This window comes from Mandrillus leucophaeus, unplaced genomic scaffold, assembly GCF_000951045.1.
Source record: "Mandrillus leucophaeus isolate KB7577 unplaced genomic scaffold, Mleu.le_1.0 Scaffold341, whole genome shotgun sequence".
NCBI classification, from domain to species: Eukaryota; Metazoa; Chordata; class Mammalia; order Primates; family Cercopithecidae; genus Mandrillus; species Mandrillus leucophaeus.
This window is the reverse complement of record NW_012103599.1, coordinates 1,952,976-1,966,534: the sequence shown is the minus strand read 5'-3', so window position 1 is coordinate 1,966,534 and position 13,559 is coordinate 1,952,976.

The window sequence follows — 13,559 nt, the reverse complement described above, 5'->3', positions numbered from 1 at the left end:
GGAGGCTGAGGCAGGAGAATGGCATGAACCTGGGAGACGGAGATTGCAGTGAGCCGAGATCATGCCACTGCACTCCAGCCTGGGTGACAGAGCAAGACTCCGTCTCAAAAACAAAAAAAACCAAAAAATTAGCTGGGTGTGGTGGCGTGCACCTATAATCTCAGCTACTCGGCAGGCTGAGGTATGAGAATCACTTGAACCTGGGAGACAGAGATGTCAGTGAGCCAAGATCACCCCACCACTGTACTCCAACTTGGGAGACAGAGCAAGACTTCATTGAGAAAAAAACCAGTTCAGTTTTAAGTTGATTCCAATTTGGTTCCTCCAAATATGAGGTTGGTTTCTGAAGTTCCAAAAGAGATTCCTCTCATCTGTAAGTCTGTTCTGTGTTTTGAAACAAGGGTGATCGTGTGTGTCTGTGTGTCTGTGTGTGTGTGTGTGTGTGTGTGTGTGTGTGTGTGTGTGAAAGAAAGGGAGAGGGAATGGGAAGGGAAGAGATTTCAAAATAATGAGTTGGTTTATTAGCTTCCCCATTGGTGACAATTTTTTTAAAAGTATCATAAACTCATGGAGCGTGTGACAGACAATTCACATTTGATGTGTTTCAATCCAGTGTAGTTACTGTGCTTACTGGTGTTCAGTGTGTCTCATGGCTAGTGGGAGTCTCTTTAAGTTGGCTCCTGAGTCCTATTAACATGACCTAGCAGTCTTTACTTGGATCATAGTTTCCTTGCTATCTGGTATAACAAGATGTTCCAGGTTTATTTTTGTATGTTTATTTTCCAAACCTTTAATTAGCTATTTCTTCAAGAACCCTGGTTCCTTTTAGCAGCAAACAGTATTTCAAGACCACAACCTATATGCTGAGGATGCTCATTGCTATTGGATTGGTTTTTGGTTTTAGTCCTTTCTGTGGAAAGAGCGAAGAAATATGCCCGCCCTCCCTCCCCTTCCTTCCTTCCTTCCTTCCTTCCTTCCTTCCTTCCCTCCCTCCCTCCCTCGCCCTTCCTTCCTTCCTTCCTCCCTTCCTTCCTTCCTTCCTTCCTTCCTTCCTCCCTCCCTCCCTCCCTCCCTCCCTTCCTCCCTTCCTTCCTTCCTTCCTTCGTTTCCTTCGTTTCCTTCATTTCCTTCGTTTCTTCCTTTTTTGAGACAGAGTCTGGCTCTGTTGCCCTGGCTGGAGTGCAGTGGTACGATCTCAGCTCACTGCAACCTCCACCTCCTAGATTCAAGCAATTAGCCTGCCTCAGCCTCCCGAGTAGCTGGGATTACAGGTGCCCACCACCATGCCCAGTTTATTTTTGTACTTTTAGTAGAGACGGGGTTTCTCTATTGGCCAAGCTGGTCTCAAACTCCTGAGCTCAAGTGATTCACCCACCTCAGCCTCCCAAAGTCCTGGGATTATGGGCGTGAGCCACCACACCAGGCCTAAAAATGAATTGTTTTCTACTGTGAATAGAGTGGTTTTGATTTCTATTGTTTAAGTGACGCAAATCAAGTTAAATTTATAATTACTTGTGAATATATTTATTCAATAAATATTTATTGACTAAACAGCCTGCCCTTAAGGAGCTTACACCAGTAATTTATACACAGTCCAGAAGAATATAATCATTGTTATTTTACTGTCAATTTCAGATGCCAGCTGGAATTATTCTCATATATATACAAACATACAGATGTTTCAACCATATATATGTACATAATCATACATATAAGTTTGTTTATATGGACCATAAAAAAATACACGTGACATCTTTACAGATAAAAAGAGTTCTTTAATGTGACAATATAATGTATTCGTTGGTTCATGGACCCCCAAACCTCCAAGGAGTGTCACACATCTGCATCTCTCTCAGCCCAGGATCTTGAATTTAATTTTAAATCTATGATGTATGGTATAACTTAGCCCAATGCATTTTGGGACAATTATAAACATCCATAATTCCCAATAGTGAATAACACTGTTGGGTCAGTGCTTAAGTAGATTTGTAAAGCCAATGTGATAACACAAATGCTGCTTTATTACTTTATCTTCAGTGTCTTTCACAACTGAGTGGATTGTCACACTCTATTATGTGGCACACAGATCCATTGGCTTAGAGTTATCATGGTACTTGTCTAAAATAGTCTTTGAAAATGAAAATTTGGGCTAAACATAAAGGAAGCAACCTGCCAGTAAGAACTATTCAAATCAAAAATTCTTCCCGAGGGAAATGGTAAGAACTCCATTTAAAATCACATAAATCAAGATAGTAGGAGGTTCCAACTTGTAAAATTTACAGTAAATACATCAAGATTTAAAGTCAGATTTTGAAATAGATTTTTATTTATAGTAAGGGATCAAAGTCTATGCCAGTGAAACAGGGTAAAACACAAAATAAAGTCTTTTCTTCTTACTTGAGTTTTTGTTTTTGTTCACCAAAGTTATAAAAGATTGCCAAACTAAAAATGAATCCGAGGAGAGGGGCAGGACACAAAATATGTAGGATGTGATTTTTGTATCACTGTTTTGTTTGATAGTAGGTTTGGGGTTTGGTTTTAATGAGAAAGGAGGCAGCAGATATTGTCAAGACAGCACTCCGCCTCTAGAAACATGGATTTAAAAATCTAAATGAGATACCACATGTGCCCCATAATAGTAGCTACTACATATCACCGGAATGATTCTCATAAAATGAAGGAAAGAACCTGGGTGCTTTGATGGTGTAAAGGAAAATAATCCTTCCTGGATATGTAGTGAATATAGGTTTGTAAAAACTCTATCTATAAAAAGTTATTTTCTATAATTGATGGAGTTAGTTTTCTGGAATAATAGCTGAACTGAACAGAACTAAACTGTTATTGAATCTACAGTAGTCACTTAAGCAAAAGAAATAACCTCTAAGTGCCCTTTCTCATCCAGAATTTCTTTAGGATCCAGAGAAGAGAGCTAAGAGGAGGGAAGCATCTTCTCCCTTCAACTATAGCATCCAAGTCTACAACCCATGAAAGTATATGATGGCTGGACACAGTGGCTCGCACCTGTAATCCCAACACTTTGGGAGGCTGAGGTGGGAGGACTGCTTGAGCCCAGGAGATAGAAACCAGTCTGGGCAATATAGTGAGATCTCGTCTCTATTAAGTTAAAAACAAAAGAAAAAAAATTTTAATTTAAAAAAGAGAAAGCATAGTATGAGAAGAAATTTTAAAATTTAAAAAAAAAATTATTTCAAAGCCCCTATCCAAAGCTGTTGTGGAATATTGTTGTGGTGTTTACTTTTAAAATACTGGAGCACTTGTTCTTTATAACTATTCCTGGGAAAGATGGAACTACTGCATTACCCTAGGTAAACATTTGGGCTGATTGGAAGGGCGGGGCCAGAAAGTACTAAATCCTATTCAAAGAAATGAGAGGGGCTGGAAAAGTGTGAACATTCTCCAAAATAGACCCCAGTGAAACATAATTACAATTCATCAGATACTCTGCATTTTCTTCTCCGAAGAATTCTACAGAACATTGTGGTTTAAATGAAATGCATCAAAGCTGGTATCTACTTATATTAGACACTAATTTGACTCCTTGGTTTGTTCTCTGCTGGAAGCTTTCTGGTTGTGTATACTTCGCTTCCCAAATGAATTTCCCCTAGAGGCATCAGGGAAGCAGAAAACCTTTCTCTGGAGGCTCCTGTTCTATTTTTTGCCTCTTACCTTTTGTAAAATAGTTCCTTTAAGCTATTTCACAGTGTGAGATTTAATTACATTCTGGGTTGCTCTTTTCTGGTCCTTACTTGCTGCTACTGATTTGATCGAAACCCCCATGTAGAGATTTTTACTGAGTCCTGAGATCTAAGACATCCAAATCAAATTTTGGAAAACCTTGTGTTCTTAATAAAGTTCTCTACTTTCTCAGCACGCTTATCTTACATTGAATTAATAAAGTTTTGGTAGTTGTTTAAATAGATTAAATGTCACACTTTAAATAGAAAGAGAAGGCTCTACCTAACTGACCTATTTTTCATCTGTGATTTAGAAAAAGGCAAGATTAGCATGGATATTGCATTTTCAAGGACCTTACCACTATTAAATAGACTGTTAAGTGCATTTTATGGCTGAAGAGTCTGTTCCCAGTTCAGTCTACAAGACGTGCTAAGTTCATCTCTACCTGCTACATTGAACATTCACTGACTAAAATACTTTGTGTGGATCTAATACCTATGCTCTGTATCTTTTAAGTACATAACTCTAAATATTTTAGGACTAGTAAAACGTAATTCAGTAACAGTCCTAAGAATACGTATTGTCCCTCAAGAAAAATATAGTGTTCGTATTTATCCAATGATAGACGTCCTTTGCTCCATTAGCACCTGCATATCATAAGTGACCGGAGGTTGAAAAATAATACAGGCACTCGTAAAATGAGAGTCTTATTTAAATCAAGAAAGCAAGAATAGCTGATTAAAACTCCATCCTCACATTGACTCAACTTGTTCTCAGGGTTTCAAGGCTATGAGAGAAGTAGTTTATGGACCTATATTCCAAACTGAACAGAATAGGTATTTTACCATTCATTCTTACTGACATTCAGGCAAATTTTAGTTGTTTTTTTTTTTTAGAGGAACTTCTGCCTAGCCATTTTACCTTCTTTTAAGGTACTTTTTGAACACAAAAGAAAGTGTCAGTGAATGAATGTGAGAAAAAAAAAATATATATATATATGTATATAAATTAAGAAATGATTTTCCTGTATGTTCCTCTCTTTTATCAAAGTACATACCTATCCTACTTTGTCAGAAAACCCAAAAAGAAGCAAGTCTCATTAAAAGAGAATTCTGTTCAAAGGACTGCTTGCCTGTTTTTGCCTACTTGGCATGCCAAAACTTTGATTTTAATTGTTTGGTAGGCTCCATCTAAACCAGATACTCATACATAGTAGTAATTAAATAGATTCTTCAATTCAGAATTTTATGAACCAAAAGATAGATCCTCTTGGATGGGTATGGGGAAACTACCTGTTCTGAGGGCCCCAACAGCCTAGACATGCATCCTAAGTATTTAAGCTGTGTAAGTTCCCCAGCTTTAACTTTGTGAGGAAATCCTACAGACCACACGAACTATAGAGTCTTTCCCGTTCCTCCTTTCTGCCACAAATCACGGAATAGCCTTTCCCACTCTGCCCAGTTGGCATTACTATAATCTTTCTTGTATACCCTCATTCCACTTTGCTAATACCTCCCTTATGGCATCTAATTCATTCCTCTTTGTGTTGTAATTAGGTCTATACATGTTTGCCTGCAACTAGACTTTAAGCTTCTTAAGAGGAGGGTTCATGTTTTCTTTCCTATATTCTTCACAGTTTTCAGCACACAAGAATAACCAAGATTATATTAATTAAAGACTAAGCAGAGCTGTTAGAGAATTCCTAAGTTCTCAGTGGGAGCAATAAGGATTACTTAAATATACTTGACAGTACGTTTTGGATTTAAAAATATGCCAAAAGGAAAAATGACCTAGACTCATTTAAACAATTTTGTAAAGCAATTTTGATCAATATATTTATGATTCAGTAAATTATTCATTCCACAGATACACTAACACTAGATTTCCTAAAAAAAGAAAAACTAGCACTGAGACCAGATAACATAGATTCCTGTTTTGCTTTTCTCAGAATTGCTTGGACTATTTCTTTAGTTTCTTTCCTTTGCTTGTTTGAGATAGAATCTTTGAAGTTAGTTCTCACTCATAAGTGGGAGTTGAACAATGAGAACACATGGACACAGGGAGGGGAACATCATACACCTGTTGGGGGTGGGGGGCAAGGGGAGGGATAGCATTAGGAGAAATACCTAATGTAGATGACGGGTTGCAGCAAACCACCATGGCACATGCATACCTATGTAACAAACCTGCATGTTCTGCACATGTATCCCAGAACTTAAAGTATAACAGCAATTAAAAAGAATTGTTGAAGTTAATAGAATCTTAAGTTCTTAACTGGAAGAACAGTAGGACTACAAAACTGCTGTCAAGTTTTCTTAATCAAAGATCACTAATAAGCTTTGTTTGAAAAAGAAAACCCTACCGTGGAATTAAAAGCACGAGATTAGAAGTCAGAAGACCTGGTTTTCTTCCTGATGCTGCTACTGACTGTGTTACCTTCTCCAAAACACTTCAGCTTTCTGGGCCTCAGTTTCCTTACTTATAAACTTTGGAGGTTTCATACTCAATAATCTCGAAGCTTCTACCCTATTCTTAAAATCCTGTGATCCTGTGAATTTATTACAAATAGCATTCATTACCGGGCACGGTGGCTCAAACCTGTAATCCCAGCACTTTGGGAGCCCGAGACTTGGGCGGATCACGAGGTCAGGAGCTCGAGACCATCCTGGCTAACATGGTGAAACCCCGGCTCTACTAAAAAATACAAAAAACTAGCTGGGCGAGGTGGCGGGCGCCTGTAGTCCCAGCTACACGGGAGGCTGAGGCAGGAGAATGGCGTAAACCCGGGAGGCGGAGCTTGCAGTGAGCTGAGATCCGGCCACTGCTCTCCAGCCCGGGCGACAGAGCGAGACTCCGTCTCAAAAACAAACAAACAAACAAACAAAACAAATAGCATTCATTGTGTGTGTGTGTGTGTATGTGTGTGTGTGTGTCAGCATCTCCCTCTGTCACCCATGCTGGAGTACATACAGTAGCAACCGCGATCATCCTGGGCTCAGTTGATCCTCCTATCTCAGCCTCTGGAGTAGCTGGGACAACAGGCACACACCACCACACCCAGCTAATTTTGTATTTTTTGTAGAGATGGGGTTTCATCATGTTGCCCAGGCTGGTCTTGAATTCTTGGGCTGCAATGAGCTGTGATTACGCTACTGCACCGTAGACTGGGTAACAGATAGAGACTTTGTCTCAAAAAAAAAAAAAAAAAAGAATAAACTTACACTAGCTTTTGGGAAGGCAAAACAACCGATGACCACTAGAGAAGGAGATATATAGAGAGATACCTTTTATTGGGCACTTACTATGCTGTAGTCACCAGGCTAAGCCATTTGTATTCATTCAAAAAATAATTACTGAGAACCTACTACAGGCTAAGCATAAGAACAAGAAAGATATGGTCCCTGTTCCCACAGGACTCAAATTTAAAGAGAATTTTTAATTATCCTTCAAAACCATATGAGGTATGTGTTTTGTTTATTGCCGCCTAATAGATTTTAAAAACAAAATGACATGTAGCATAGACTGCTTAAGTGACTTGCTCAAAGGCACATAGTAGTGAGTAGCAGAGCTGGAACCCAACATTTATGTGAGAGGTTAGCCTCATTTAACACATACTCTGCAGGTATAGATGAGACAGGTGAAAGGGACAGCATTTTCCGATGACCTACATGACCAAGTCTATCTAAGGGAGTGCTGAAGACCCAGACAGGGCACCCCAATCAAGTTAAAATGAATATCATGGACATAGAGAAATACATACGTGAAAGAAGGCAGACAGACCCCTGTATTTTGCAGCAGTAAAGGAGAATGTGGAGACCAGTTATATATTTCATTTCTAGCACAAATGAGTCCTCAGCCTCCCTCTTTCCCCTTTTCCTCATCACCTCTTCTTCCCCTTAATCATTAAATTACAGAACCCAAGAGCTAGAAGATGATTTAGGGAGCATATAGTCAAAACCTCTTGGTAACCCAAATGACAGCCAAGGTCTCCCTGCCTCTTAAGACCTGGTAGGATTGACTCAATCCCCCATTCCAACTCCTGTGGAAAACATAGTACCCTTCTCAACCTCTCTGAAAAGACCTAGGGGCTTCTCATGACAGTTGCTTCTGGCTCCAACTACTTTGTCTTCTAGGTTCTTGGTCTTTAGTCTATATTTCTGCTCCTCTTTCATCTCAGCCTTGTCATCAATTCAACATGTAGCTAAACCCTTTTATACAAAGATCAATATATTAATCTCTTATGCCTCATTTTATACTGAGGATAAAATTGAGGAGTGGAGGAGTTACAAGACACGCCCAAGATGACTCAGCTGGCGAGGGGCAGGGCTGGGCCAAGAAGTCAGGTCTTCTTTCCACTTCATTATTCTTCCCAGTCATCAGGTACCTTTGTATAGCTCAGGCAGGAGAAGAAACTTGGCCATTCTTTGGCCAATAAATGCAATTCTAAGAGTTTTCCCCAGGTCTTTACTACTTATTAATTAGTAATCTATTTTAGTCAGCTTTGGCTGCCATAACAAAATACCATAGACTGGATGGCTTAAACAACAGAAATTACTTTTCTCACTGTGCTGGAGGCCAAAAGTCCCAGATCAACGTTCAGCAAGGTTGGGCCTTAGTGAGAGCTCTCTTCCTGGCTTGTAGAGGGCTGTCTTCTCACTGTGTCCTCACAAGGCCTTTCCTTGCTTGATGCAGAGAGGGAGGGAAGGAGAGGGAGAAGGGGAGAAGGCGAGAGGGAGAGAGGGAGAAAGGTAGAGGGAGGGAGAGAGAGAGAGTGATTGATTGATTGATTGATTTCCTCCTCTTCTTATAAGACCACCAGGCTCATCATATTAAGGCCTCACTCTTACGATATTTAATCATCTCCTAAAGATGTAATCTTCAAGTACAGTCACTTTGGGGGCTGGAACTGGGAAGAAACAATTCAATCCATAGGACAGTCCTATTAAAAGTTAGAGAGAGAAAACAATGTGTCTTGTCAGAAAATATTCTCACCCACCTTCTCAGTTCTTAGTGAAGTTTTAACTAGGGAAATAAAGAACTGTGGATAAATTTTTAGGTTTCATTAGTAAGGCAAAATAACTTGCAAATTGGCAAGGCGCAGTGGCTCACGCCTGTAATCCCAACACTTCAGGAGGCTGAGGTGGGCAGATCACATGGGGTCAGGAGTTGGAAAACAGCCTGGCCAACATGAAACCCCATCCCTACCAAAAATACAAAAATTTGCTGGGCATGGTGGTGCATACCTGTAATCCCAGCTACTCAGGAGGCTGAGGCAGGACAATCCCTTGAACCGGGAGGTGGAGGTTGTAGTGATCTGAGATCGTGCCACTGCACTTCAGCCCGGGTGACAAAGCGAGACTCCATCTCAAACAAAACAAAACAAAACAAAACTTGCAAATCACCTAACAATCCTTGAGTGCCTACGATGTGCCCAGCATCATTATAAGCACCTTACATATATTAACTAATTTCATCCTCACAACCATCTTATTATGTAGATACTATTTTAGCTCCCATTTTGCAGATGAAGAAATGGAACTAGTCCAACATCACACAGCTAATAAGGGGCAAGGCTAGGATTCAAACCCAAATAGTCTGGCTCCTGAGCCTATGCTTTTAACTATAACTCCATATTGCTTATATTTATAATCACTTCCGGTTTCCTGGGGCAAATAAACATGGTTATACAAAACAAATGGAAAGTGGTATGTATGAATTATCCTTTACATAGTTTACTCATATAAAGTGCTTAAAATAATAATTTTAAATTAAAAAGCAAAAAATAGGAACAAATAGCTTGGGCAACATAGTTAGACCTCACCTCTACAAAAAATTTAACAATTAGCCAGGCGTGGTGGTGCACACCTGTAGACCTAGCTACTCAGGAGGCCAAGTGGGAGGATCGCTTGAGCCTGGGAGTTCAAGACCAGCCTTAACAAAATAATGAGACCCTGTCTCTACAAAAAATAAAATAAAAAATTAGCTGGATATGATGGCACATGCCTGTAGTCCAAGCTACTCAGGTTGCTGAAATGGGAGGACTGCTTGAGTCCTGTAGGTCAAGGCTGCAGTGAGCTGTGATTGCATCACTGCACTCCAGCCTAGGCAACAGAGCAAGACTCTGTCTCGAAAATAAAAAGGGAACTATTGAAAATTATAGTCAACTCAAGTCAGCAAAGGCAGCTCCTAAAAATTTTAGAAGTTCCAGCTATTTATGTCATATGTAGTAGGGACACTGAAAGATTGCCAAGCCTTGCATTTATTAGTAGAATGCTGAATTCTTAATATAACATAACAATACTGCATTTATTTTACAAATATCAAGTATAATTGGAAACAGAAGAACCCTCCCAAGTAGGGTGACCAACTGTTTGCCTGGCACTTACTTTCAGTCCAGAGAATTTCTGTCTTCTCTGGAACCAGAAATAACTTTAGCAAACATGTTTTTCATTTGTTTTTGCTTGTTCTGAGACAGTCTTGCTCTGTTGCCCAGACTGGAGTCCAGTGGCTTGATCTTGGCGCACTGCAACCCCTGCCTCCCGGGTTAAAGTGATTCTCCTGCCTCTACCTCCCTAGTAGCTGGGACTATAAGCACGTGCCACCATGCCCAGCTAATTTTTTTGTATTTTTAGTAGAGAAGGGGTTTTGTCATGTTGGCCAGGCTGGTCTTGAACTCCTGACCTCAGGTGATCTGCCCACCTTGGCCTCCCCAAGTGCTGGGATTTTAGATGTTTTTATTTTTACTTTTTGGCCAGGTCTTTGGTTTTTAGTGTTCAAAAGCCAAAAATTTAACTTATTTTGTTTCTTATGGCCTCCCTTTCCTGAGGCATTGGGTGACAAGTTCTAGTTTGAACTGGAGAGAGGGATGAGGTTTAAAAAAAAAAAAAAAAAAAAAAAGACATTGCACATCAAGAGCTACCTCACCTTATCCCACTCCCAAGCCCCAGTCCAAATAGTCACAGGAAAGCCCAATTCTCCTTCGCTCTCAAATCCGGAGGTACTTTTATCCCAACTGTGGAAATCAGCCTGGCATTAGGGCAAGTTCCAGATACTGTCATCAGCTTCTTCCTGGTTCTTTCTCTCTCTCCTCCCCAAGGCCAGGCATCGTTATATAATTCGATCAGGTGAAACTCTTCACCTGTTGTTCCAAATCAGTTGTTAATGACATAAACTTTGACTCTAGGTACTTTCGTTTTTGACAGGCAAAGAACCGTTTCTTTCAAAAAGCCTTCCTTTCCAAAGAATTCCCTTTGTCATGAACTTCAAAATGTCTGTTTTAAAACTGAAAAACTAGGCTTGGTGCAGTGGTGCATGTCTGTAATCCCAATGCTTTGGGAAGCTGAGGTGGGAGAATGGTTTGAGGCTAGGAGTTCAAGACCAGCCTAGGTGAGACCCTGTCTCTACAAAAGAATTTAAAAATTAGCTGGGTGTGGTGGTGCACATCTGTAGTCCTAGTTACTCAGGAGGCTGAGTCAGGAGGATTGCTTACACCCAGAAGTTTGAGGTTACAATGAGTGACAATTGTGCCACTACAAACTAAGCAGACTTTTTCCTCTATGAATTTCTGCTAAAACAAACAATAATAGCTTAATATTCATTATATTTTATAATAATAGTACTACCTCATAAGGTTTTGGTCACAATTAACTGAGTTAATATGTATTCAGTGCCTAGTGCCACTTAGCATTCTACAACTGTTTGTTCGCCAAGCACTGTTGCAAATGCCCTGCCTGTAACTACCTCACTTAGTCCCACAACAACTTCACAAGGTAGGAACTGTTATAATCCTCTTGTTTCAGATGAGAACACTAAATCACAGTAAGGTTGCTCAGGTCACACAGCTAGTAGGTGACAGGGCTGGATTTCAAGCCCAGGCAGTCAGGCTCCAGACCTTGTCTGCTCTGCTATACAGCTTCTGCCTCTCAAGAGGAAATAAAGGAGTCACAAGAAATTCCAAGAAAGGAATCAAATGTTAGCATTTTTTTTCTTTCTTTTATTTTGAGACAGGGTCTTGCTGTTACCCAGGCTGCAGGGTCTTGCTCTGTCACCCAGGCTGGAGTGCAGTGGTGTGATTACAGCTCACTGCAGCCTCAAACCCCTTAGAGCTCAAGCAATCCTCCCACCTCAGCCCCACCAAGTAGCTAGGACCACAAGTGCCTGCTACCACACCCAGCTAATTTTGTTTAATTTTTGTAGAGACGAGGTCTCTCTATGTTGCCCAGACTGGACTCAAACTACTGAGCTAAAGGGACTATCCTGCCTTGGCCTCCCAAAGCACTGGGATTATAGGCATGTGCCACTATACCCAGCAGAATGTTAGCATTTCAAAATTTTACTGCAACACTCTACTTTGAAATGCATCAGAAAAGTAAGATGGACTGATGGATGGATCAAATGATAAATGGATAGATTGGTTATGTAATAAAGCATATGTATTCAGCCAGGCGCAGTGGCTCACACCTATAATCCCTGCACTTTGGGAGGCTGAGGTGGATGGATCACTTGAGGTCAGGAGTTGGAGACCATCCTGGCCAACATGGTAAAACCCCATCTCTACTAAGAATACAAAAATTAGTCGACATGGTGGCATGTACCTGTAATCCCAGTTACTCAGGAGGCTGAGGCAGGAGAATTACTTGAACCCAGGAGGCAAGAGTTGCAGTCAGCTCAGATTGTGGGCACTGCACTCCAGCCTGGGCTACAGAGCAAGACTCTGTCTCAAAAAATAAAAACTAAAAATAAATAAATTTTAAAAAGCATGTGTATTAAAGTGTTCATGGTATAATGGAAATTATACAGGTATTTGTAACAAAATTCATGTTTTCTGTGTCTGAACTTTTTCATAATAAAATATTGAGCACCCTTCCCCAAATATTACTGCAACATATTTGCACCCTATGAGCCACTCAGATAATTCTTTTTTCAAAAGTCTACCTTATCCAGCATCCCACTACATATGACAGCACACATTTAACTACTAAATTGTATAGGACAGACAAAATGCCATGCAACTCTGAAATAAGGGTAATCACTATGGACTAGCCTGATAAGCGCCCCCAAGGAATGTCACTGTGAGTCTCATTTTTGCAGATTGTGGCAAGTAGAGAAATAGGAGAAAAAAAATTAAACCATATTTAACTATATGATTAAAGTATATTTAGTGCACAGAATGCCCCTATTCTAATAACCAGTGAATCAACATTTTTTTTTTGAAACCGAGTCTCGCTCTGTTGCCCAGGCTGGAGTGCAATGGTGTGATCTCAGCTCACTGCAACCTCCACCTTCTTGGTTCAAGTGATTCTCCTGCCTCAGCCCCCTGAGTAGCTGGGATTACAGGAACATATGACCACACCCGGCTAATTTTTGTATTTTTTAGTACAGACAGGGTTTCACCAGGTTAGGCAGGCTGGTCTCGAACTCCCGACCTCAGGTGATCCGCCAGCCTCGGCCTCCCAAAGTGCTGGGATTACAAGCGTGAGCTCCTGCACCCAGTCTTTTTTTTTTTTTTCTGAAATGGAGTCTCGCTCTGTTGCCCAGGCTGGAGTGCAATGGTGCGATCTAGGCTCACCACAACCTCTGCCTCCCCAGTTCAAGCGATTCTTCTGCCTCTGCCTCCTGAGTAGCTGGGACTATAGGCGTGCACCACCACACTGGCTAATTTTTATATTTTTTGTAGAGATGGAATCTCACCATGTTGCCCAGGCTGGTCTTGACCTCCTGGACTCAAGTACTCCTCCCACCTCAACCTCCCAAAGTGCTGGGTTTACAGGCATGAGCCACTGCACTTGGCCTATTTATATTTTAAGGCTAGTCAAGTGAATCACTGGGAGTGAAGATAGAACAAAGAAATCTATAACCGGGCC